The sequence below is a fragment of the Monodon monoceros genome, unplaced genomic scaffold (genome assembly GCF_005190385.1).
Source record: "Monodon monoceros isolate NGI ecotype Baffin Bay Population unplaced genomic scaffold, NGI_Narwhal_1 Super_Scaffold_7, whole genome shotgun sequence".
Classification (NCBI taxonomy): Eukaryota; Metazoa; Chordata; class Mammalia; order Artiodactyla; family Monodontidae; genus Monodon; species Monodon monoceros.
In genome coordinates this window covers 60391077-60416191 of record NW_021703784.1, presented here as the reverse complement: position 1 = coordinate 60416191, position 25115 = coordinate 60391077, and the positions used below count along the sequence as shown (strand labels likewise).

Below are 25115 nucleotides of genomic sequence, written 5' to 3'. Positions count from 1 at the left end.
CAAAGGCTCCCCTCAGGTAAGAGACCTCAGAGCTTCCCTCCTCTCCTGGCCACCAGCATTCGCTGTGAGTGCCACAGCCCCACTAGATCACGTGGTTCCCACGGTGCTGACCTGGGTTTGGTCATAGATGTTTCTGGTGAAGAATACAGGATTTGGACTGAATTTTCTTTCCCTTTATAAAGAGAGAAATAGGGAGGATTGAAGAGCCAACTCCAGGTCTGTCAATTGTGTCTAGCTTCACAATGGAGGTCCTCCTCTTCTCCTGGGAACCTTCTGTTGCCCACAGGTCAGCTTTTCCCGTTCCTAGCCCTGCAGGACTGTAGAATGAGCAACAGTCATTTAGGAAACCCTCTCTCACACCCTCGTCCACCTGGAGCCATGCGGGCACTTACAACATAAGGGGGAGTCCCACACCATCCCACATGGTGACCAGGTACCCACACTTCAAGTTGTTTCCTTTCTGAGAAGAATTCAAGCACCCAAGCTCCACGAGCCTCCCTTCTTCAGTGGGTCTATTTTACGCTCTTTTTGTCTTATCAGAAAAGGCCCATCACGCACCTCATAAGCCACCCTAGCCTCTGCAGCACCACTATGGATTATGACTTGGCAACGCCGCAACTGGTGGACCCCCTTCACTTGAATTGGCACCTTCATGGTCACAGCCACAGGATGGGCGCCCTCATCCAGGTCTGCGATCAGCCCTCACACTAGGGTCCTGGGAAACTTCCATCCCTGCAGCCCTTCACAGGCTCCTTACTTACACACCTCTCTCAGTGGTTCTCACACTGCCCCTGTGGTGTGAACAGGCGAGGACACTTACCCCACGTTCACAAAAAGAAAAGAAACTGAGGCTTGTAAAGTCGAAGTGACAGAGTCACACAACTGCTGAGACAGAGCCTGTGCCTGACACAGCGTAAGCACAGTCATCTTTGCACTGTCCCCACTTTGGGACTAATTCTGCACCACTCCGGCGCTATGCCACCCTTCCTGCCCTGAGGCTGACCCCTTGTGTCATTCATTCTCTCACATGGTCACGTGCAAGTCTTCTTTGCACGCCATCTTCTTGCCACACTCTCAGTTAGGCTCTGGGAATGCAGAAGCAAATAAAACCCAATCTGTGATTTCTAGCATAGAATTTATGAACTGTGTGTAACCGTCCCCAGAACAAGGTGATAAACGCTGTAACAGATGTGAGCAGTATGTTCAGAGGGAACACAGAGAAGGGAGTGACTTCCTAGGACTATGAGGGAAGGCTTAACTAAGGATTAGACACTTCGGCTGGGCCTTAAAAGAATCAGAAGTTTTTCAGGGAGACAGAGAAGGGAAGGCATTCCATTCAGAGGGATTGGCATGAACTAAGGATTCGAAAGGCTAAGCAGAGGGATAGTCAGGGCAAAGGTGGCAGTTCTATGTGGCGGGTGCTTTGACAGGGGGAATTGAGGGGAGTTTATTTAAAATTACAGCCTGAGTCCCAGTTGTGAAGGGTCTTATTTTGGTGCTAATGAAACAGAGCAGGACCCTATGGTCCTTGCCTCCCCCGCTATGTCCTCAGCCTGCCTTTTGTCTTGGAAAAACTTTAGACAAAGAATAAGTTTAATCAGAGAAGTGAGAAAAGGCAGAAACAAAGGAAAACAGTCAAAGGAGACCAAATAATAATAGTTTAATCATTAAGCATAGTCAAGGACCTTTAGTTCCTCCTTAAGGGCTATAGATAATATTCTGAGCCACGTCCTGTTAACTGTTTTGCAGACACCGGAGACCCCACCAGGTGGAGGAGGTTGATGACATGATGGCCAAATTGAAGCCGTGACGTAAGCTGCACCGCTTCACGCAATTCCGAGACCTCAGAGAAATGGGAACAAACCCTGGAACTAAAGGCTAATGTACTTAAAACAACCGAGATGGCGCTGATCAGACCCCACCACATTACTGATTTGAGGACGCCTGTCAGAGCTGACTGTGTTGCTCTGCTCCCCCCCTCCACCTACAGCCCAGAAACAAACTCCCCTTGAAAAGCCCCTCCCCCGAGCAGCAACTGGGAGCTGGTTCTCCGACAGGAGCCCACCCTCTCCCCCTGTTGCCAGCCTCTGAAATAAAGCAACCTTTCCTTTCCTACCAACACCTGTCCGTCGAGAATTGGCTTTCAAGCGGTGAGCAGCCAGACCTGGGTTCGGTAACACTAAGAAGGTTAGACTCCATCTTACAGCCCGGTGATGGGAACTATTGCCCTTCGCGTGCAGAGGAGGCAGAAGAGAAAACCTGTACTAAAGAAAAATTAATATGGCAGTTGAGGAGATGCATAGATATAAGAGCCCAAATAAAATATGATGACTACAAGAGTGACAAGGAGGAAAAAGTAATTTCAAAAAACATTGTTTCTACAGACTCAGTAAGATTTGATGACCAATAAAAAAAAAAAAGAAAGAAAAAAAAAGATTGGATGACCAATAATGCTTAAAATGGAGGAAAGGAAAGAAAATGTCACACACACACACACACAACTTCCAGGTACTGAACTTAAGTGATTGCATAGATAAAAGCTAACCATTATAATAGTTGGCATTTATTATTTACTCTGGGGCAAACCCTTTATGTGAATCCTCTCAGTAAACCTGAGAAATTGGTACTATTATTAACCCTAATTTTACAGATGAAGAAATTGAAGCTCAGTGATCAATTTCTTTGCCCAAATACATGGCCTAACAGGGATTCAAACCCAGGACTGTCTGAAGTTAGAAGAATTTGGTGCTCCTAACCAATACACTGTACTGCCTCTACATTTACTCTTGACCCAGAAAGGGAATATCATAGCAGTAGCAGATATAGGGAGGGTGTGAGGGGTGAAGATGAAATAAGTTTGTATTTGGTAATTTTGGAGGTACCTGTGGGATGTCCAGCTGCAGTTGTCCAGGGATTAAGAAAGCAGCCAAGGATGAGAGGTAGCAAGTATGGGTGAGGGTTGCAGCCTTGAGAAAGGCTATTTTAGGAGGAAAAGGAGCAAAGGGACAGGAGAACCTGAGGAAAGAAGTTGAAAGTAATGAGCAGAAGGGCAGGGGGAGAAGCAGGACAGAGCATGGAAGCTGGGGAGAGAGCTTAGGTTTCAAGAAGAAGGGTAGTCAATAATGTGAAATGCTGCACAAAATCTAGTCCTATAAGAATGGGAAAAGAGGCCTTTTGATTTGGCCATTGGCATGTTGTGGGTAACCTCATTAAGTCAGGATTCCATGATCTGATGGCTAAAGAAGGAGAATAAACAGGAGGTGACAAAGAGGCAACAACAGAGATAGATTTCCTTTTCAGAAGGATGGTCCCGAAGTACAGTGGCTAGTCTCTGGGCTGCTGATACTTCTGGGTTCAGGAGTCAAGGACGTAGATACTAATACACTAGCATGACCCTAATAACCATTTATTTCTCAGCCTTAGTCTTCCAGGGGACTGTTTTTTCTCATAGCCATCACTTCTTATAAATGTTTCGGGTAATATAATTTTCTTTGACAGCTTGCCGAGAAACATCACATACCTTCTAATCCACATAGTAGAATCCTCTTTCCTTTTGTCTTTATGGATAAAATGCACAAATATCCCCTGAAAATATATTCTGCTTTTTTTCCTAGACATTAATTGACTTTAACAAAAGCGATTCCTTGCCTTCAAGGTGGAGAGATGTCCAGCAAGCTTCTGCAGCTTAACATCTCCATCCTTGCCTCTGAAGCCTGCCAGGTGTGTTGTGTGTCCCTCGCTCCATGGATGCTCTGGAGAGCACTGGTGCTGGCTTCCCTTCTGGGGGAGGCAAGGATTCCTTCTGGGTAAGTTCTCCACCCACCATCTCTCTCCTCTCTGGCAGCACTCCTGGGGGACTGGGCAGCTGGCAGCCTGTGGGAAAGATTCTGGTTGTCACCTGGTGGCTTGACAAAAGGGCCCCTGGTGGAGCTGCTGTGAGCATGGGAGGTTAGAACCTTCAGGATCCTCAGAGACCCCCTGTAGATAATTTCAAGAACCATCTTTTGAGAATTGAATAGTCCTTTCTAAAAAAGCTTCCTTTGGATTTTCAGAAACGTTGTACTCCAGATAAGGAAAAGGATCCTCCCCTTATATTTTCAGGGCTTTGGTTTCCTTTTTCCTTGCTTTTGGAATTGAATCACTGCTGGTTGCAGTATGGGGTAGGGCAGGCAATTCTGTGGCTTCAAAAGATTTATTTCATCCTATTTGGGGAAGAATCATACATTATTGCTCCTCAGTTCTCACCAGACTTATTATTAACATACATTAAAGTTAAATTAGCAGACAAAATATATCACAAGATTAATGTACAGCTTGCATATCAAGATTGATGACCCACAAACCTTTAATTCTCATCAGGGGTCCTTATCAGTTTGCAGAGAGTAGGCTCTGGCATAATCAACTGTTACAAGTGCCCAACCCTCCTGGACCCCAGCAGAAATATCCTCCTGTCCTTTCCTTTTCTGGATCATCACAAGTCTGCTCCCATCAGGCAGTGTGTTTCTTCCACCTCCCAACCTAGATCTACCAGGAACTGCATTTCCCTGCTCAGTTACCAGCCCTCAGAGCCACTGCCACCACACTCCTCTGTGTCCCCACTCTTCTCCACTGAGTTAGTGGAGCCCCAGTGGTGTCATTTCCTTGGTGAAATGAGGGAGAACGTCTCTCTGCTTTGTGCTACCCTCCATGAGCACTGATTGGATCCTACTGTTTAATAGGGACTTCAGTGAAATTCTTCTTTCAGTTCTGGTTTAAGGACTTCACACTTGCCTTCTTTGGGATGAGTCTAGCAGAGTCAATAATGGGAGACAATGAAGGGATATTTGTACAACCACATGCATAGCGGCATTATTCATAATAGCTAAAACATGAAAGCAACCCAAGTGTCCATTGATGGATGAATGGTTAGGTAAAATGTCGTATATGCATACAATAGATATTATTCATCCTTTAAAAGGAAGGAAACTCTAGCATATGCTACAACATAGATGAAACTATAGGACATTATACTAAGTGAAATAAGCCAGTCAAAAAAGACAAAACTGTTTGACTCTACTTACAATAGATATTTAGAATAGTCAAAATCATAAAGACAGAAAGTAGAAAGGTGCTTGCTGGGGCTGGGGAGAGGAAGGAACGGGGAGTTAAAGTTTCAGCTCTGCAAGATGAAGAAAAGTTATGGAGATGGATGGTGGTGATGGTTGCACAATAATAAAAATGTATTTAACAGCACTGAACTGTACGCTTGAAGTGGTTAAGATGGTAAGTTTTATGTTATGTGTATTTTACTACATTTTTTCTAATTGGAAGAAAAAAGAATGGAAGACACCACGATGTTCTCAGAATAGCCCCCCTTAAGATGATTAAGCTTTCTTCATCTCCTCAGACTCTTTATACCCGGATCATTCTTCCCCCAATATAAATTCTTCCTCAGGAGTCTCTTCAGCCCTAAGCAAATAGACTTCTGCTAATTCCATCCCACCAGTTCAAACATCCCTGGAAAAGTCTGAAGCTCAGACTCGAGCTGAAACCCACTCATACGTAAGGACGTTAACTGTGTGTTATAGTTAGTCCATACAGCATAATTGTTGGGGTTAATTTCTATGTTACACTTAAGATTCTGGGCCCAGGATCAAAGAAGAAGCAAGAAATAAGCTCTTAATGCCTGTTGAAGCTTGATTTAAGAGCCAATGAAAAAACTGTTTCTGTTTCAGGGAGGGGGTCTGGCTCCTCAAGCAGAGTCCTGGAGGTGCCCTAAGAGTCCAGGTCCTCAGCCCTGTCGGCCTAGAAACTCAACTGTGTCAAGATGCTCGCCGTGACGAGGCTCACAGGAAATGAGTCCCAGACTCAATGGGAGGATATGTAAACACAGAGGTGGGTGTATTAGCGTGGGACCGGGGCAGTTCACTTCTAGTGAATGTAATATGTGATATGGGATATGTACATCCACCCCTCCCAACTTCTGCTGCCAAACTTTTCTGATGGACAACAAAGGTCAGGCATCATCCTCAGGGGCATCTCATCCAGCTGTGGGAGAGACCTACCAAAGCATTCTCCCATCACCGTTCCAGTAAGCAGAATGCTCATGACGCTGGGCAGGGTAGCAAACACCTGCTCTCTGATTTCCCTTTCAGGCTCCATGAATACCCATCTCATGTTAACACTGTCCGTCTTCAGGATAGACTATAACAATGGCTCAGACCATAGGTTTCTTAACCACAGACACGACAGTGGTGCTGTGCACAGTGCAGTACACCCTAAACAATGTGATCAGATTCAGGTGTTCCCTATTATCCTCAATCATCTATTTATAAAGAATGTCCTGGCTTGTAATGAGGCTAGCCCAGTGCCTGCACATAGTAGGCACTCAAGGATGGTTAATAAAGCTCCACCTATTACAGAAAGCTAGTCTCACTCATTATGCTTCCATTCTAGGCCATCCTCAAGAGTTCTAGGGCCACACGAGTTTGCCCCTATATACCGTCAACACACATAGTAGGCATTCTAGTTTTCTCAGAATAATAGTCATTTGGAACAATATACATTAACAAAAGTGGAATAGGGAAAATTTAAACTATTGATATATGACTGTATTAATCTGAGGTGTTTGCATCCTGAAACCCATTCCAACAAGATTGTGGTTTCAAATTGCTTTGAGTGAAATCAGATTGACTTGGAACGAGATTGTGAACGTGATAATGTAGTTGAAATGATAAGTATGGTCAAAAATGAGTATTTCCAGCCGTTGCTATTTATCGATAACTTTAATACACTCCGGAGCATTTTATTTATTTATTTGGTTGTGCCAGGTCTTAGTTGCGGCAGGCGGGCTCCTTAGTTGTGGCATTCGAATTCTGAGTTGCGGCATGCATGTGGGATCTGTTCCCTGACCAGGGATAGAACCCGGGCCCCCTGCATTGGGAGCGTGGAGTCTTAACCACTACACCACCAGGGAAGTCCCTCTGGAGCATTTTATATCTCTTTTTGCATCTTGAAAAAGTTTTGGTCTATTTTTCCTAATTTAAGGGGTGGGAGAGGCTGGCTTGCTTTTATGCCACTAATTTCTGTCCAACTCAGAATGTAAATATCCAGAATAAGAACTCTAAAAGGATGTATTCCAAGGGGTTAGTAGGATTTTCTTTGGGTTGATGGGGTATGAGTGTTCTTTAGGTTCTTCTTAGGCTTATCTCTTCATTTAATCAACAGGCATTTGTAAGGGCCTCTATCTGCACCAGGTATCTAGGCACAAGGGATACTTCAGTGAGCAAAATGGACAAAAATCTAATGGGGGGGCTTCCCTGGTGGCGCAGTGGTTGAGAGTCCGCCTGCTGATGCAGGGGACGTGGGTTCGTGCCCCGGTCCGGGAAGATCCCACATGCCGCGGAGCGGCTGGGCCCGTGAGCCATGGCCGCTGAGCCTGCGCGTCCGGAGCCTGTGCTCCGCAACAGGAGAGGCCACAACAGTGACAGGCCCACGTACCGAAAAAAAAAAAAAAAAAAGTCTAATGGGGATGGGGAGGCAGATAATAAGCAAAGAAGTAAAAAATACAGCAGTTGAGAATAAATGATATCGAGTAAAATAAATCAGGGATGAGGGATAGTGAATGCTAAATAGAAGGATATTTACAATTAGAAAAAATCTATTGTCAGGGAAGAACTGATGAAGAGACATCTGAGGAAAGACCTGAAGGTGGTAAGGGTGAAGGCTAGGCAGCTATCTGGGGATTAGAGCATTCTAGGCACAGAGAACGGCAAGTGCTAAAGACCTGAGGTGGTAGCATGTCTGAGATGTATAAAAACCCACTGGAAGGTCAGTATGCTAGGAGAGGCATAACCACAGGGAGATCAGAGAAGTTAGGTGGGAAAGGCAGCTTCTGTGGGACCTTATGGGCTAGTGTAAAGACATTGGCTCTTACTCCAAGTAGAATGAGAGGACATCAAGTGGAGTAGCAGTTAAGCCCATTTTAACAAGTTCACTCTTGCTTCTATGTTGAAACTAGACTGTTGGGAGAGGGCACGGGACAAAGCAAGATCAGTCGGGAGGCTACTGCAATAATCAGGGCCAGAAACTGACATCTGAGTGGTAGCAGTGGACCTGGTGAGAAGTAGAGTCTGGATATACATTAAAGTAAACGCCAACAGGATTTCCAGAGAGACTGAATGTGAGGTATGAAAAGGAGAAGTAAAAAGTTACCCCAGTGGTTTTGGCCTGAGCAACTGGAAGTATGATGTCGCCATTTCCTGAAATGAAAAATTCTGAACAATGTACATTAACCAATGTGGCATAGGAAGGATTTGAACTATTTATATATGACTATATTGATCTCGGGTGTTCTCCTCCTGAGATGACTTCTTTAGATGACTATAAGGTACAAGATTTCTGGGAGAAGATTGGGAGTTTGTATTTGATCACGTGAAGTTTGAATTGCCTATGGTCATTCAAGAGGAGATGTCAAGTAGACAGATGGATATACAAACATGGAGTTCAGGGGGAAGATCCAGCCTGCATATGTAAACCATCAGCATATTATTGTTATTTAAACTCATGACATAGGACAAGATCACCAAGGAAACTGAGATTTGAGTTCTGCAGCACTTCAGCGTTTACGGGGTTGGGGGGAAATGAGAAGGAATTGACAGAGAACTGACCATTACATTTAGCAATGTGGGTTATTGAAATCTCAACAAGGGCAGTTTTAAAGGAGTGGTGAGAGGGAAAGCTTTTTTTGGAGTAAACTCAAGAGAGAATTTGATGGGCAGAATTGAAGATGGCAAGTATAGGTAACTCTTTCAAGAAATTTTATTGTAACTGGGAACACGGAAATGGAGTAGCACGTAAATGTGGATATGGAAGTCAAGAGAAGGTTTTATGACTTTATTAATATGAGAAAAATTACAGAACACGTGTACTCTGCCAGGAATTATCAAGTAGAGAGAAGGAACTGGTAATGAGAGGAAAAGATGGAAGAATTGCTGGGGCAATGTTCCTTAACAGATAAGAGGGGAAGAGAACTTAGAGGGGAACACAGCAGGTGATACACAGTAACAGGAGGAAAGGCAGAGAAAAGAGGAGCCTTTCTACATTTCTATACTTTCTGAGTTCTCTCCCACCATGGAAGAAAGTTATACTTGCTCTTAAACTGCAGGCTGCGAAAGACTGAAGTCTCAATACAAATGACCCAATCAGAGTCCTTTCTCCAAGAGCATCATTTGACATCTCTGGACCTCAGCTTTGGCACCTGAAAAATGGAAGCCTTCTTTAAATTTGAAGTCAGGAATTCAGTTTAAGTTTGCGTGGCATCACGAAGAAAATGTTTTTGAATTTTATTTATTTATTTATTTTTGGCTGTGTTGGGTCTTCGTTTCTGTGCGTGGGCTTTCTCTAGTTGCGGCGAGCGGGGGCCACAGTTCATCGCGGTGCGCGGGCCTCTCACTGTTGCGGCCTCTCTTGTTGCGGAGCACAGGATCCAGAAGCGCAGGCTCAGTAGTTGTGGCTCACGGGCCTAGTTGCTCCGCGGCATGTGGGATCTTCCCAGACCAGGGCTCGAACCCGTGTCCCCTGCATTGGCAGGCAGATTCTCAACCACTGCGCCAACAGGGAAGCCCGAAAAAAATGTTTTTATGCATTGACTGTATCACAGGTTGCCGTGGTGTAGGAGAAAGACCTACATTCAGAAACATGGGCTTGTGTCCTAGCTTTGTGACCTTGGACAAGGCATGGAATCCCTCGGAGGTTCTTTCTCCAAACTAAAGTGGTTGTGAAAGGATCACAGCAATTTCAGAGGGATATCTCCCACTATGGGAAATGCTTTGCAAACCCTACAGTTCCATGAAAAAGAATGTTTTATAATGATTCTCAGAATGGAGGCTTTAGCCCATTTGTTCCATCTTCACTCGTTATTGCTTTAAAAAACAAACAACAACAGAAATTGCCCCCACAAACACCGGCTGTGTTCAACTAGGAGGCAGGCATGTTCTCTTTCATTTCTTTCTTTGGGACATTTTCCCATTCTCCCTTCCTGGAGGCCAGCCTTTCTCCTAATATAGGTCTGAGGCTCCCAGCCCCAGGCAGGCAGCCACACCCCATCTGTGCAGGTGGCACTCTCCCCCGGAAGCTGCATCAGCTGTCCTAGTTACTCCCTGTTGTCTCCACCACCCAAGCTGTGAACTCACAATTACATACTACCTTCTGGAGGCTGTACCCCAGCCCTGCCACAACAGATGCCGTTTGGGAAGAGTTGAAGCAACTGCTGTAAACACTGGGGGGGAACTCGACTAGCAGGGTTGGCGTAGCTCTGCAGACAGAGCTGCTCAGGGAGGATTCCTCTGGGTGTGGGGGGGATGACAGGAATAGGACTCCTCGAGCCATTCTTTTTTTTTTCTTGAAATGTTTTTACTTTTTATTTTTTATCTCTCTCTCTCTATATATTTTTTAAAGTTTACCCATTTATTTATTTATTTTTATATTTATTTATTTATTTATTGGGTTGCACCAGATCTTAGTTGCAGCACGTGGGCTCCTTAGTTGTGGCATGCAAAGTCTTAGTTGCGGCATGCATGTGGGATCTAGTTCCCTGACCAGGGATCGAACCTGGGCCTCCTGCATTGGGTGTGTGGAGTCTTATCCACTGAGCCACCAGGGAAGTCCCTCTCTCTATATTTTTTAATTGGAGCATAGTTGATTTACAATGTGTTAATTTCTGCTGTACAGCAAAGTGATTCAGTTATACATATATATATACATTCTTTTTTTTAAATATTCTTTTCCATTATGGTTTATCATAGGATATTGGATATCATAGGATATTCCCTGTGCTGTACAGTAGGACCTTGTTTATCCATTCTGTATATAAAAGCTTAATCTGGGGCTTCCCTGGTGGCAGAGTGATTGAGAGTCCACCTGCCGATGCAGGGGGGGACACGGGTTCGTGCCCTGGTCCGGGAAGATCCCACATGCCGCGGAGCGGCTGGGCCCGTGAGCCATGGCCGCTGAGCCTGCGCGTCCGGAGCCTGTGCTCCGCAACGGGAGAGGCCACAACAGTGAGAGGCCCCCATACCGCAAAAAAAAAAAAAAGTGTTCTTCCTATGTTTTCCTCTAAGAGTTTTATAGTGCCCAGTCTTACATTTAGGTCTCTAATCCATTTTGACTTTATTTTGGTGTATGGTGTTAGGGAGTGTTCTAATTTCATTCTTTTACATGTAGCTGTCCAGTTTTCCCAGCACCACTTATTGAAAAGACAAAGGATTAATGTCCAAAATATATAAACAGCTCATGTAGCTCAGTATTAAAAACAACAAACAACCCAATCCAAAAATGGGCAGAAGACCTAAATAGACATTTCTCCAAAGACATACAGATGGCCAAGAAGCACATGAAAAGATGCTCAACATCACTAATTATTAGAGAAATGCAAATCAAAACTACAATGAGGTATCACCTCCCGCCAGTCAGAATGGCCATCATCAGAAAATCTACAAACAACAAATGCTGGAGAGGGTGCGGAGAAAAGGGAACCCTCTTGCACTGTTGGTGGGAATGTAAATTGATACAGCCACTATGGAGAACAGTATGGAGGTTCCTTAAAAAACTAAAAATAGAACTACCATATGACCCAGAAATCCTACTACTGGGCATATACCCAGAGAAAACCATAATTCAAAAAGACACATGCACCCCAATGTTCATTGCAGCACTATTTACAATAGCCAGGTCATGGAAGCAACCTAAATGCCCATTGACAGGCGAATGGATAAAGAAGATGTGGTACATATATACAATGGAATATTACTCAGCCATAAAATGGAATGAAATTGGGTCATTTGTAGAGACATGGATGCATCTAGAGACTGTCATACAGAGTGAAGTAAGTCAGAAAGAGAAAAACAAATATCGTATATTAACGCATATATGTGGAACCTAGAAAATGGTACAGATGAACCGGTTTGCAGGGCAGAAATTGAGACACAGAAGTAGAGAAGAAATGTATGGACACCAAGGGGGGAAAGCAGTTGGAGGGTGGGGGTTGTGGTGTGATGAATTGAGAGATTGGGACTGACATGTATACACTGATGTGTATAAAATGGATGACTAATAAGAAAATAAACATTAAAAAATAAGTAAATTAAAAAAAAGAATTTAGCAGAGAGACGGAAGGTAGTGAAGTGGGTAAAGCTTTTATTAGAAGCAGAGTACATGTGAAAAGGACACATGGGTGAGTTGAGAGAGAGAGTCACACTTTGGGGGTGTCTTAAATTGCTTATATAGCGTCAGTTTTATGGGTCTTTGTTTTCCTCTGGCCAGTCATCTTGCTCCCTTCCCATATCTGATCTGACTCAGGCTCTCCCCCATGTGTGCTCACATCTTTTAGCCAAGATGGATTCCAGTGTGAGGGTTTCTGGGAGGTTGGCAGGACATATTATGGGTTAGCATCCCTTCCCTTCCCTGACCCCTGAGCATCATTTCTGCTCATGTGAAGTTTAGGAGGTCTTCTTGACCTCAAGAGTGAGAAATATTTAACCTCCTTATCTTTTTACCCAAGCAGGGCTTAGCTCCTCTCTGCTCCTGCCATTGTGTTTATCTTGAAGTGTCTGTCCTCAGGAGACAAATTTCAGCTGCTCAGCCTGGGGCCCATCTATCCCCTGCCTCAGAACTAGGGGATACCTGCCCCCGCTTTCCTTAATGAGGGCTCGGAGGCAATGGGAGGTCTAGATCAGGGGTCCCCAACCCCCAGGCCATGGACCAGAATCGGGCCACACGGCAGGAGGTAAGCAACAGGTGCGCGAGCAAAGCTTCATCAGTATTTACAGCCGCTCCGCATCGCTTGCATTACTGCCTGAGTCCCGCCTCCTGTCAGATCAGCAGTGGCATTAGATTCTCATAGGAGCGCAAACCCTACTGTGAACTGTGCATGCGAGGGATCTAGGTTGCACGCTCCTTATGAGAATCTAATGCCTGATGATATGAGGTGGAGCTGAGGCGGTGATGTTAGCACTGGGGAGCGGCTGCAAATACAGATTATCATTAGCAGAGAGGTTTGACTTCACAGAGACCATAATAAATTGTTTGCTTGCAGACTCATATCAAAACCCTATCAGTGAGTGTCAAGTGACAATTAAGCTGCATCTGGTGGGAGGCTTTAAGTCAGAATCTGACACTTAATTTAGTCTGCATGTGGCCTGCCCATTATTTTATTTACCACTTCTGTCTGCGCCTCTTTCCCGCACTGTGCACTTGTCTCAGTCACAGTTTTGGTAAGCCCACAAGCTAACAGTAGCCAAAATGAGTAAAAAACAAATGTCACTGGAAAGCTTCTTTGAAAAGGGGAAAGACCCAATAATGAGATAGCAGAAGACTCTAAGACTGCCAACAAAAAGACAGCTGCACTTAAAAGAAAATACCAAGAGTTCTGCTTAAATTATGGATTCATTGCAACAGGTGATTCACGTTCTCCAAGACCGCTTTATATAATATGTGGTGACTGGCCATCCAACAAAGCCATGAAACCTCCAAAACTGCTTCGCCACCTGGAGACCAAGCACCCTGCATGAAAAGACAAGCCTTTGGAGTTTTTCAAAAGAAAAAAATGTGAACACAAAGAACAGAAGCAATTATTGAAGGCTACCACTTCATCAAATGTGTCTGCACTGAGAGCATCATTCTTAGTGGCTAACCACATTGATACACCTAAGAAACCCTTTACTATTGGTGAAGAGTTGATCCTGCCTGCTGCTAAGGACATTTGTTGTGAACTTTCAGGAGAGGCTGCAGTTCAAATGGTGGCACGTGTTCCTCTTTCACTAGCACCATAACTAGATGAATTGATGAAATAACAGAAGATATTGAGGCACAGTTGTTAGAGAGGATTAATGAGTCACCATGTACGTAATCCAGGTTGACACATCTACCGATGTTGACAGCAAGGCAACAATGCTTGTTTTTGTGCGATATATTTTTCAGGAGGATGTGCACGAGGATATGTTGTGTGCACTTTTGTTGCCAACCAATACCACAGCTGCAGAACTATTCAAGTCTTTGAATGATTACATATCAGGAAAACTGAATTGGTCATTTTGTGTTAGTATATGCACGGACGGAGCGGCTGCCATGACTAGACGACTTTCTGGTTTCACTACTCGGGTCAAAGTAGTCACTTCTGAATGTAAGTCTACACTGTCATCCATAGAGAAATGCTGACTAGCCGAAAAATGTCTCCTGAACTTAACAACGTTTTGCAGGATGTGATTAAAATTATCACCCACATTAAAGTATATGCCCTTAACTCACGTCTGATTGCACAGCTCTGTGAGGAGATGGAGGCAGAGCACACACGTCTTCTCTTATACACAGGAGTGACATGGCTTTCTAAAGGTAGATCACCGGCCAGTTTTTGAGTTACGAGTGCCACTCCAGAGATTTCTTTTAGAAAAACAGTCACCACTGGCAGCACACTTCAGTGACACAGATGGGTCACAAAACTTGCTTCCTTGTGTGACATATTCAACCTGCTCAGCAAACTCAATCTGTCACTTCAGGGGAGAAGGACAACCGTGTTCAAGTCGGCAGATAAGTTGGCTGCATTCAAAGCCAAACTGGAATTATGGGGGTGACGAGTGAACATTGGGATTTTTGACATGTTTCAGACATTAGCAGAGATTTTGAAGGAGACTAAGCCAGGACCTTCTTTCTCCCAGCTGGTGCACGATCACCTGTCTCAGCTTTCAAAAGAGTTTGAGCATTACTTCCCAATCACAGAAGACCCCCGAACTGGGAAGGAATGGATCCATGACCCATTTGTGAATAAGCCAGGTGAATTGACTTTGTCCGTGCTAGAAGAGGATCAACTGCCTGAGATCGCAAATGAGGGTGGCCTTAAAAGTCTGTTTGAGACAACTTCAGATCTCCATACATTCTGGATTTAAGTCAAGGCGGAATATTCTGAGGTTGCCACAAAGGCACTGAAAAGCCTGCTTGCATTTCCAACATCCTGTCTTGTGAAGCAGGGTCTTCTGCAGTGACAGCAGCCAAAGCGAGATTACCAAGTAGATTGGACCTAAGCAACACACTGCGGATGGCACTGTCTCCCATCACCCCAGATGGGACCATCTAGTTGCAGGGAAACAGGCCCAGGGCTCCCACTGATTCTGCGTTATGGTGAGTTGTATAATTATTTCGTTATATATTACAATGTAAAAATAATAGAAATAAAGTGCACAATAAATATAATGCACTTGAATCATCCTGAAACCATCCCCACCCCCACCCGCCGGACTGTGGAAAAATTGTCTTCCATGAAACCCGTCCCTGGTGCCAAAAAGGTTGGGGACCGCTGGTCTAGATAGGGGCTGTCCAAAAGTTAAGTTGTTAGCTTCTTTGAGAAGCTGAGCAGTGGCAGCTACAGCCTGTAAGCATAGGTGCCATCCTTTAGGGGGTTGGTCCAATTGTTTAGAAAAATAGGTTACAACCTGAGTCAGAGGTCCCAGTTTCTGTGTAAACACCCCCAGGGCACTTTCTCCTCTCTCAGTATATATAGATGGAGGGGACAGCTCAGGTTGGGTAAGGCTAATGTGGGGGCTCTTATGAGGTGGTTTTTCAGTTCCAGGAATGCCCGGTCACAATTGGGGGTCCACTCAAAAGGATCAGGGTCCTTCCCTTTAATTGTTCATACAAGGGCTTAGCACCTAAGCCAAAGTTGGCGATCCATATACAGCAGAACCCGGCCATCCCTAGGAACCCCCAGAGCTGTTTTCTCATACTAGAGGGTGCCATCTTTCAAGCCAATTCCTTCTTCTCCTTAGATAGTGCCCTGTGTGTTGCCGAAATTTCAGCTTTCCTGTGCACCGATGCCAAACAGAAATACGGAGGCAGAGCTTTTGGAGGAAGAGAGAGATGGCTTTATTTTTCTTGCCAGGAAGAAGGGAAGACACAGTAGGCTAGCACCTCAAGAACTGTGCCCCCCTGTCTTGGGGAATTGCAGAGGGTCTTATAGGTGGAACTTGCAGTCCAGGATAAGTGATAAGGAACAAAGTGGTGAAGGTCTTGCATTCTTCTTCTTCTTGCAATATTTTAAAACAGTCACTGCTGCTGTCAGGCAGCCTGGTAATTGGGTCCATTCATCTCTGTGTTATCGGCCTGCAATCTTCTTTCTGAAATGTAAACAGCTACAAGGGATAATTTGCTACAAGAGAATGCAGAGAGTAAATGCCAGGTGCAGGGTACAATTCATATGGAATCAGACAGTAATTAGCTTTGTTTAGCTTTGTGAAGGACAAGTCTAGCTACAAGTGTGTGTTTGTAGTAACAGCTAAAGAATAACCAAGATTGCTTAACTCTTTTAGGCCTGTTTATGCTGTTTCCCCAGCCTGTTCATTGTTGCTTATTTTCCTGGTTTATCAGAAAAATCTCATATCTATTTTTGCTGCAACACGTGCCCCTTTTCTATTATAAATCCTAAGTATTCTACCCGCTGGAGGGAGATCCGGCCTTTTTGCTTTGAAACTTTATATCCTCTCTCAGCCAGATGATATAAGGTGCTAACTGTGTTACGGTCAGAAAGCTCTTTGGTGGGGCTGGCGATTAGAATGTCATCCACATATTGAAGTATAGTTCGCTCTTCTAACTCAAGATCACTGAGATCTTTAGCTAAAACCTTAACGAAAAGGGTGGGGCAGTTTCTAAGTCCCTGGGGCAGAACCTTCCAGCACAATGATTGTTTTCTAGAGCTGTAGGGATCCTGCCATTCAAATACAAAAATCTATTGAGATACTGGGGCTAAGGACACACAAAAGAAGGCATCTTTTAAGTCTAACACTGAATACCAGATCCTCTCAGGGTTTGGGGTAGAGAGTAATGCGTACAGGTTGGGCACCAGGAGTGAATTTCCTCCGTAGCTTCATTTACTGCTTGGAGGTCCTGAACTAGCCGGTATTTCCCATTTTTGGGATTTTTTTACCGGAAGAATAGGAGTGTTGCAAGGGGACTGACAGGATCTAAGAAGCCCTTGTTTGAGTAGCTTTCTATTACAGGCTTAATGCCCACTAGGGCTTCTTTGGTTTAAGGGGTATTGCTTTTTACTTGGGTGACTGTAGTTGGGTCACAGCTTGACTATGACTGGTGGTGCCCTCCTGGCTCTGCCAACAGTATGGGCTCTGTCGTGGGCCCATACTGAGGGGTTAATCCCCTCAACGTTAATTGGGCCATTATTATTGTCAGAGGGCAGTAGCGCTAGGGCTACAGAATAGAAGGTGGTCTTGGGTATTTCAATGATAAGGTTTTTGTCTCTGAGGTAAATTGTAGCTCCCAATTTATATAGTAAGTTTCTTTCTATTAGAGGAATTGGGCATTCTGGGATATATAAGAAAGAGTGAGATAGCATTTTTCCTTCCAAAGCGCACTGAAAGGACTCTATAAAATTGCACTCCTGTGGCTTCCCTTCCACTCCCATAATCTTACATTTATTATCTTTGGTCATTTTGCCTTGTCGAGTGTTCAAGACCAAGAAGGTGGCCCCTGTGTCAACTAAAAAGTCAACCTTTTTACCCCCTATGGTCAGGGTCAGCTGAGGCTCCCCAGGGGTAATTTCCAGGGTGCTCTGAGGAGCACCTAGGCCCCTTCAGTTCTCTTCTTCTTTTATGTGCGCAACCAGTGAGGTTAGGACACAATGGTCCACCTAGTTTCCTTCCGAGACATTTGGGGGACTCTCCCTTCCAATGACCCTCCTCCATGCAGTTTGCACTCTGATTGGTTTTAAGCCCTTCTCTCCACTGTGGGCGTGGTCTTCGAAATGCAGGGCGACTCATCGATGTCACAGGGTCCCTTGGGGGGCCGTCATTCCTGGGAGGTCGATGGACCCTGAATCGCTAAAGCCAGAATACCGGCAGTTCATTCTGCTCGTTTATCTTCCTTTGCATTCACCTCCAGATCCCGGTTGTTGAACACCCGAAGTGCTGGTTCCACCAGCCGGGAAGTGGGCATGGTGGGCCCTCTCCCCAGCTTTTGTAATTTTCTCACAACGTCTGGGGCCCTCTGGGACTTAAGAGTGGCCTGCCCTTCCAACGGCTTCAGATTATAATTGTGTACACTTGGAGACACTCCCTTAGGCACTCAAGGAAGGCTGAGGGATTTTCCTCCGGTCCCTGGATGACTCCCTGTACCCTACTTCAACTTATGGGTTTCTTCCCCGCTGACTAAGCCCTTAAGAATCAAATCCCTGAAATGTGGGAGGTTCTGCCAACTGTTTTCCTCCTGATGATCCCACCCAGGGTCCGTGTCGGGGATGGCTGGGGCTCCAAGCTATTATACGGTGTGCCCTGCATAATTTTGATTGGTCTTATCCACTTTCTCCCTTGCATTAGTTATAATCAGTGCCTTTTCTTCCCCAGAGAATAAGATATTTTAGGAGGGTTTGGACATCCACCCAAGTGGGGAAATGAGAGTGGAATATTCCCCAGACTAAATTAAGGACTCCCTCGGGGGTCTTCCCATAAACCCTGGGATTGATCCTTCTAGTTGTATAGATCTGAGAAAGAGAGGGGTACATACATGGTGGTCAGCCCCCCCTTCTCCATTGGGGACCTCCCAAAGGGGGAATAGCTTACTGATTCAGAGTTCTGGTACTGAACTCTGTGGGCGTGCATTGGACTAGTTCCCGCCCGAGGAAAACCGGGAGGTTTTCCGGGAGGAAAACCGAGAGAGAATGAGATTTGAACTAGCCTTGCATTTTTTATGGAGGCCCTTGTTTTGGCTAAGTGCCATGAAACATTGTACCTGGGGATCTCATCTCATTTTTTTAAACGCTGGCAATAGAGATCCAATTGAAAAATAGTATTATAATCTAGCGAGCCATTAGTTGGCCAACTTTCTCCATCTGCCAGTTTATATTGGGGCTACATGGTGTTGCAAAAGGTAATAAGCCGTCTCTTTGGTAGTGGGCAGTACTCGAAGAATTTCACGTTATGGAGAATGCACCCTAGCAGCAATTTCACCAGGACAGAGGCTTGGTTACCCATATGGGGAGTCCTTATTTCTGGTGTGTTTCCAGCTTCCCAGTGGCCTCTTCCTAGGGTTGGTAGCAACACAGATCCCACAGGATCTGGCCCACACCAAGTTGTCTAGGCACTCTAACTGAAATCTGAACCAATCTTCGCAGGGGCTGGAAGGGGAGATGCTGTCTAAGAGGGCCCTAGTTATAAAGTCCCCTCTAAGTTAGCAAGTAGACGTTTCCAGGCCTACTGTGGGACTGTAGGAGATACCCAATGTAGGTGAGTGCTTTCAGCGAGCAGTCCTCGGAGATAGGGTAAAGGAGGAATGGGTTATAAATAAGCATTCTCTAGTCAGATAAATTGCTCGGAGAGCCTCTCTGGCAGTCAAGGAGCCTTGTTCGAAAAGGGCTTGACCCTGCTTGGGTACAGGCAATCAAGCAGGGAGGCCGAATGCCCATTTGGAATGTGTGCAGTTCGCTATACTCTCAGCTGCAAGGACCCAAGGACTTGGGATGATTTGGGTGTCCTCTTCTTCCTTCTCTGGCTAGATGGTAATTTTCCGGAAATCTGGCAAAAATAAGAATTTTAAAGGGTTTGTGTCTCAGAGGAAGGATCCCCTAGGGATCTGTGATAGAGGTAATGGGGAGAGACCTACCCAACAGAGCCATATACCCTGCCCCAGGATGGCAAGTTAGGGCAAGACGAACCAATACAGAAGACGTGCTTTTGGATTTTTGACTATGTCCTAGAGTCGGCAGTGCTGGAGGGGTCAGGGTTGTGAGTGTGTTTTACAGTGTGCCAGCTTACATGGACATTTGCTTCCAGCCGGCAGGATACCTAGTGCTCATCTACCCTGGTCCGTCACCGACTTATCCTTTCACAGGAGTCTTCCAGTGGAGAGCGCCCTAGTGGCCTTTAAGTGCTCGACCCATGCCCACAGTTGTGGTAAGTATTTCCCAGAGCATCAGGGCAAACAAGACCACACAGAACAGATTGAAGTTTCACCCTTATCAAGAACGGAGACTAGGGCTTACGTTGCACACACAAAACAAAGATGTTCTTACCATGTGGTGGCCTGGAGGGCTTCCCGTCCAGTCCATTCAGGCAAACAATTGTCCAATCTCGCCTCCCCCGTTATCAGAGCATTGGCTCAATTTAGACAACCAACCGTCCAGTCCAGTCTTCTCGGCAGAGGTCTGGCTCCAACCACGTGGCCGGGATCCTTTCCCTTAATTAGCCAACCCCTACAACTGCCATTGGCCTTATCGACTGAAGTGGGGTCAGCGCCCCCTGTGTTGGGCATCGCCTGGATACTACACCAATCTGTAGCAAGTGTCCTTGGAGATGTGCCGGGGTGGGGGCGGGGTCTTAACCTGGGGAGCACCCCGCTTGATTCTTGGCTGCTTTTTGATCTCAGGCTTAATTTAGTAGCCTTCACTGGCTCAGGGATCCAGAATTGGAGCAAACTGGCCAGTTATTTAACTTGCCTTGTTGGCGAGTAAGCCCTGAGTTACCAGACGGAATGGGACCCCCACTGGATGCCAAAATTTGTTACCGAATTAAGTCGTATGGGCCCTGCTCCAGCCCTAGCCCAGTGGAGGCTCTCTGCCTTGGCGAGGGAGGGTTTTTTTCTGTTTGGGTTCAAGTAGGCGAATAACAAAACCCAAGCTGCGATTGACCCAGCACAGTCTTCATTCAGTGGCCAAAGAATGGAGAGGTGGGAACTAAGTTCACAGATCAAATTCTCACCCAGCTGGTGAGAGGGGTTTAAAGAGTAAAGACAATGGGAGGAGGAGTGAGGCGAGCTATGTGGAGGCATATGCGATAGTCTACAGGGGAAGGGGTGGGGCTTTTTCTGAGGGACTGGGCTGCCACCCCCTTTTTTGGTCCTTAATGTCAGGTCCTGGCCACCAATAGGTGCATCATTTAATATGCTAATGTAGTAAGATGAGACTCAGGGTGTGTTGGAGGTCAGATTCATTGCCCTATTGGTCCCAGCTGGTTCCATCTGTTTTTTTTTTCTTTTGTGTGTGTGTATAGCTTCCTTTTCTTTTCTCTGAACCCTTCAAGTTAAAAATTTATGTTCACTCCTGCTAACGGTGGGCGTTGGTGGGTTTTGAGCAAAGACCTGGAGCAGCTCTGGCAACAGAGGTACTCACCCCACCCCTACCCCTGCCCTAGCCAGACCTGGAAGAGGGGAGTGGAGGAAGCAAGCCCCATCCCTCTCAGCTCAGCAGCTAATCCCCCCTCCCTAGTTCTGTCCCTGGGGGTTGGGGCCCTCATTCCAAATTGTGTACTGGAAGCAGCGTCCTCACCCCTTCCACCTCAAGGAGGGACTGCCAGGGCTTGCACCCTTGGCTGTAGCCAGGATAGAGGCAGATGGGCAGGAAAGGCCTGGTGACATTAGCACTCCTGAGCCATCGGACTGGGAGTTTAAAGCATCCCTCCTGCCTAATCTGTAGCTGGCCCCTCCCAGCCTCCAGGTCCACCGTAGGCTGAGCCTGCCTTCTAGTTTAGTACCTTTACCTCTGCCTAGTTTCTTTTAGGCACAGTCCGGCTTCATACATGCCCCTGGTGTGGAGTGGGTGCTGCTGGGCCTGAGAGCTGTCCTGCCCGGGGCAGGCAGGACCTGAGGTGCCCTGCTCACATGTGTCTGGTAGGACACGTCCCTGCTCCTCGCCATCACTGTTATTGGGATCACTGTGCTCCTGTTGGCCCTGAAGAACAAGAATGTAAAGAAGAGGCGTCCTATCACCTTACAGCACCCTGAAGCCAAGTTCCTGCTGCCCCTGACTGAGAAAGAGGTGATGGGTCAGCCCTCCCCCTCTGCTGTCAGGGGCAGGATGGGGGGGGGGTGATGTGAGAGGAAGACAAAGCGGTGGGGAATGTGTTGGCTGGGGAGGCCAGGGCAGTGGGATGGGCATTCCATGGCTTCTAGTTTGCTCCCCACTGCCACTGTCTGTGTATGTGTGCTGGGAGCTCCTTTCCCAGGCATCTGAGCTGCCCAGCAAAGCTTCCAGAAAGCTGACAGAGCCTGCCTCTGTTTTCTGTTTTATTAGCAAATCAGCTACAACACTCGGAGGTTCCGCTTTGGACTGCCCTCGCCGGACCATGCCTTAGGGCTTCCTGTAGGTGAGTGGAGTTTGGTGTCATCACCAGGACCTGGGCCTTGTGGGCACTCTGCTCCTATCAGAAACTCAGCTGAGGTGTAGAGGTTGCCCTGCTACCTTTCCTGAGCCACATAAGTTCAAAGAGGTAGGGAGATAGGCTTAGGGACAGTCCATTCCCTTTCTCATTGTTCCATTGGGGCTGACACAAAAGCGATATCTTAATGAGCATTGAAAAGAACTGAGTCTAGAGTCAGAAGGTCTAAGATCCCATTGCCAGCTCCTTGCTGGGCAATCTTAAGCAAGTCCCTCAACCTCTCTGAGACTCTGTCTATGACATGGGGTTTCCCAGGCCTGTCTGCTACTTGCATTGTTGTGAGAATTAAGTGACTGATGGATGTGAAAATTCAGAAACTGTAAAGTGCTGTGCACTTAGGACGGATGGGAGGAATTGATGTTCCCCTACTGTCAAGAGAAAGGCCCAGAAGGTTTGGAGGGGCAGGAGGGGGTTGGTGCCCTTCCCCTCCAGTACGTGGATTCTCAGCAGGGGCCTCAGACTCATGCACGAAAGGAGGGACCATTGTGGATATGAGCCCTAGCAGTCCTAGAGTTCCGAGTTATCCCGTTTCTAACCTGTACCACCACCAGGTGGCTGAGTCAGTCTTAGCGCTCTGCTAGGCCCACAGCCTGAAACTTTGTGCTGCTTGCCTTCCTGGTGGAGATCCGCATCCATAGCCTACGTGTCCTGGGTACATGGGACAAAAGCTTGACGTCACCTCTTCAGGTGATGAAATTACCCACTAGGCAGCCAGCCTGGCCCCTGAGCCTCCTTGCTGCTTCCTCTGTCCCTTTTCATCCGTGAGAGCTGGGTGTCAGCCTGCCTTCCAGCCCTCTGCCCGGCTGGTGACACCAGCCCTATTGGCAAGAAGGCTGAAGAATAAAACCTCTGAGAAACAGAATTTCTTAGAAACTGTCATGACCCACTCTCTCCTCAGCCCTGGTGTGGGCAGTGCACAGTGAGTGCACAAGGTAATTTAGAGGCTTCTGGGAGAGTCTGCTGTGGAGGCTCGGAGATCGCTTATGCTTGCCAGCCCTGCTGAAATGAAGCTGGTTAGAGATGCAGTCTGCGGGACCAGCCGGGCAGCCCCGTTTTCTCTGAGGTTGCTGCCAGGCCAGGCCCAGGTTGGCTGCATCTGAAAGAGGCTTTCTAAGGTTCCAGTATCAGATGAGTTCTCAGCAGGAAGCTGCCACAGGTGTTTATTCCTGGGTAGCCCTGGTTCCCAGCCAGGGCATAGCCAGAGTCATTGAGCCTGTCCTTTCTTTTTTTTAATTTTATGGAAGTACAGTTGATTTACAATGTTGTGTTAATTTCTGCTGTACAGCAAAGTGACACAGTTATATATATATATATTCTTTCCCATTGTGGTTTATCACAGGATATTCAATATAGTTCCCTGTGCTCTATAGTAGGACCTTGTTTGTCCATCCTAAGCCTGTCCTTTCTTAACCCAGAGCGTTTGCACCTCAGGCTTCGGGGCCCCTCAAAGACTGGGTTTTGCCCCTGCAGTGCCCCCTCCTCCTTTTCCTCCTTCCCTCCCTCCTGCCCTTCTCCTGCCCCTTTTCCCTGGGTCTCTGCTCTGTCTGCATATGGTCTCTCTCTGTCCTGTGCACACACAACTTCTACCCCCTCAGATACTCTGGCTCAGAACTTCCTCTTGCCTTTGTCTCTTGGCATCCCTTTTTTTTTTTAATTTTTTTTTTTTTTTTTTGCGTTACGTGGGCCTCTCACTGTTGCGGCCTCTCCCGTTGCGGAGCACAGGCTCCGGACGCGCAGGCTCAGCGGCCATGGCTCACGGGCCCAGCCGCGCCGCGGCACGTGGGATCTTCCCGGACCGGGGCACGCACCCGTGTCCCCTGCCTCGGCAGGCGGACTCTCAACCACTGCGCCACCAGGGAAGCCCCTTGGCATCTCTTGATTGCAGCTTCTGCCCTCACCACTAATTGCCTTAGTCACTGAAGTCTCCCATGTTGGATGCAGCAGAAATCTGAGTGGCCTAGCCCATCATGTGACACTGGATCATGGAGTCATGATCCACAGGTCTCTGGCCACCCTGGTCTGTTCATGTCTACCCTGGGGGGACAGAATTACATGGTTCAAAGCTTCACTGCTGCCCTTCAGCAGAGCCATGGGCCAGGGAGACACAGTGCTGCTGCTGGAACTCATGGTCCATGGATGTCTAAATCCTGGAGCCCTGCATACCTGTGAGACCAGGCCTGCTCCATGCCAGGGGACAGGATACAGATGAGGGAGCTGTGATTCATTCATAGACCCCAGTAATACATACAGTTTAGGAAGAAATGACTTTACCAAGGCAACATACTTTGCTTTAAAAAGGAAACACTTTTCTGTAATTTTTAATGCTCAGCCTCCAACTTTAATTAGCTCTTCCTGCCCCACAGAGCACTTTGACACGGTAAGCCTACACCGACAGTAGGCTTCCTGTGTGTGAAGCTCACAGCTACGCTGTGATGGAGTCAGGGCAGGTATATGGGGTGAAGTGACTTGTCCAGGCTTGCACATGGAGTGATAAGGGCAGGCCTAGGATCTAGGCATCCTGGACTTGGGCTCCTTCCCTGCTTGGCCCTCCTCCCATGCACCCTGTCGCGCTATGCACCCCCTCCGCCACCAAAGCTCAGTCCTTTAGAGAAATCCTTGGTCCTGTTTAGGCTGGCCCTGCTCAGTCTTAACATTTGGTGCCTTTTCTGTAGGTAACTATGTTAATCTCTTGGCCAAAATCGATGGTGTGTTGGTGGTCAGGGCTTACACGCCTGTGTCCAGTGATGAGGATCTAGGCTTTGTGGACTTAATTATCAAGGTAAATGATGCCCACCATGTCCAGCTGCCTCACCGTCACAAGCTTGTTCAGGGTGGTGGGTGGAGAAGGGGCACGTGCCCTGGACAGGGCTTCCCAGCGATGTCATTTAACAGTGAAGCTGTTGACCTAGTGAAGTCTTCAGGTGTTGCTTTAGA

At 46.7% G+C, this 25115-nt stretch overlaps 1 protein-coding gene across 1 annotated transcript in view; it reads left to right on the top strand.

The window, feature by feature from the left end:
• Positions 1-305: 305 nt before the first annotated feature.
• The window catches only part of LOC114886577 (NADH-cytochrome b5 reductase 3), a 39938-nt gene continuing 15128 nt past the window's right edge, over positions 306-25115 (top strand). Inside the window, exons 1-10 of the mRNA XM_029207214.1 lie at positions 306-433; positions 541-687; positions 1750-1811; positions 3656-3806; positions 5715-5874; positions 19861-19922; positions 21018-21128; positions 21638-21781; positions 22037-22109; positions 24854-24960. The gene's annotated coding sequence lies outside the window, so the exon portion shown is untranslated. The remainder of the gene's footprint in view (positions 434-540; positions 688-1749; positions 1812-3655; positions 3807-5714; positions 5875-19860; positions 19923-21017; positions 21129-21637; positions 21782-22036; positions 22110-24853; positions 24961-25115) is intronic.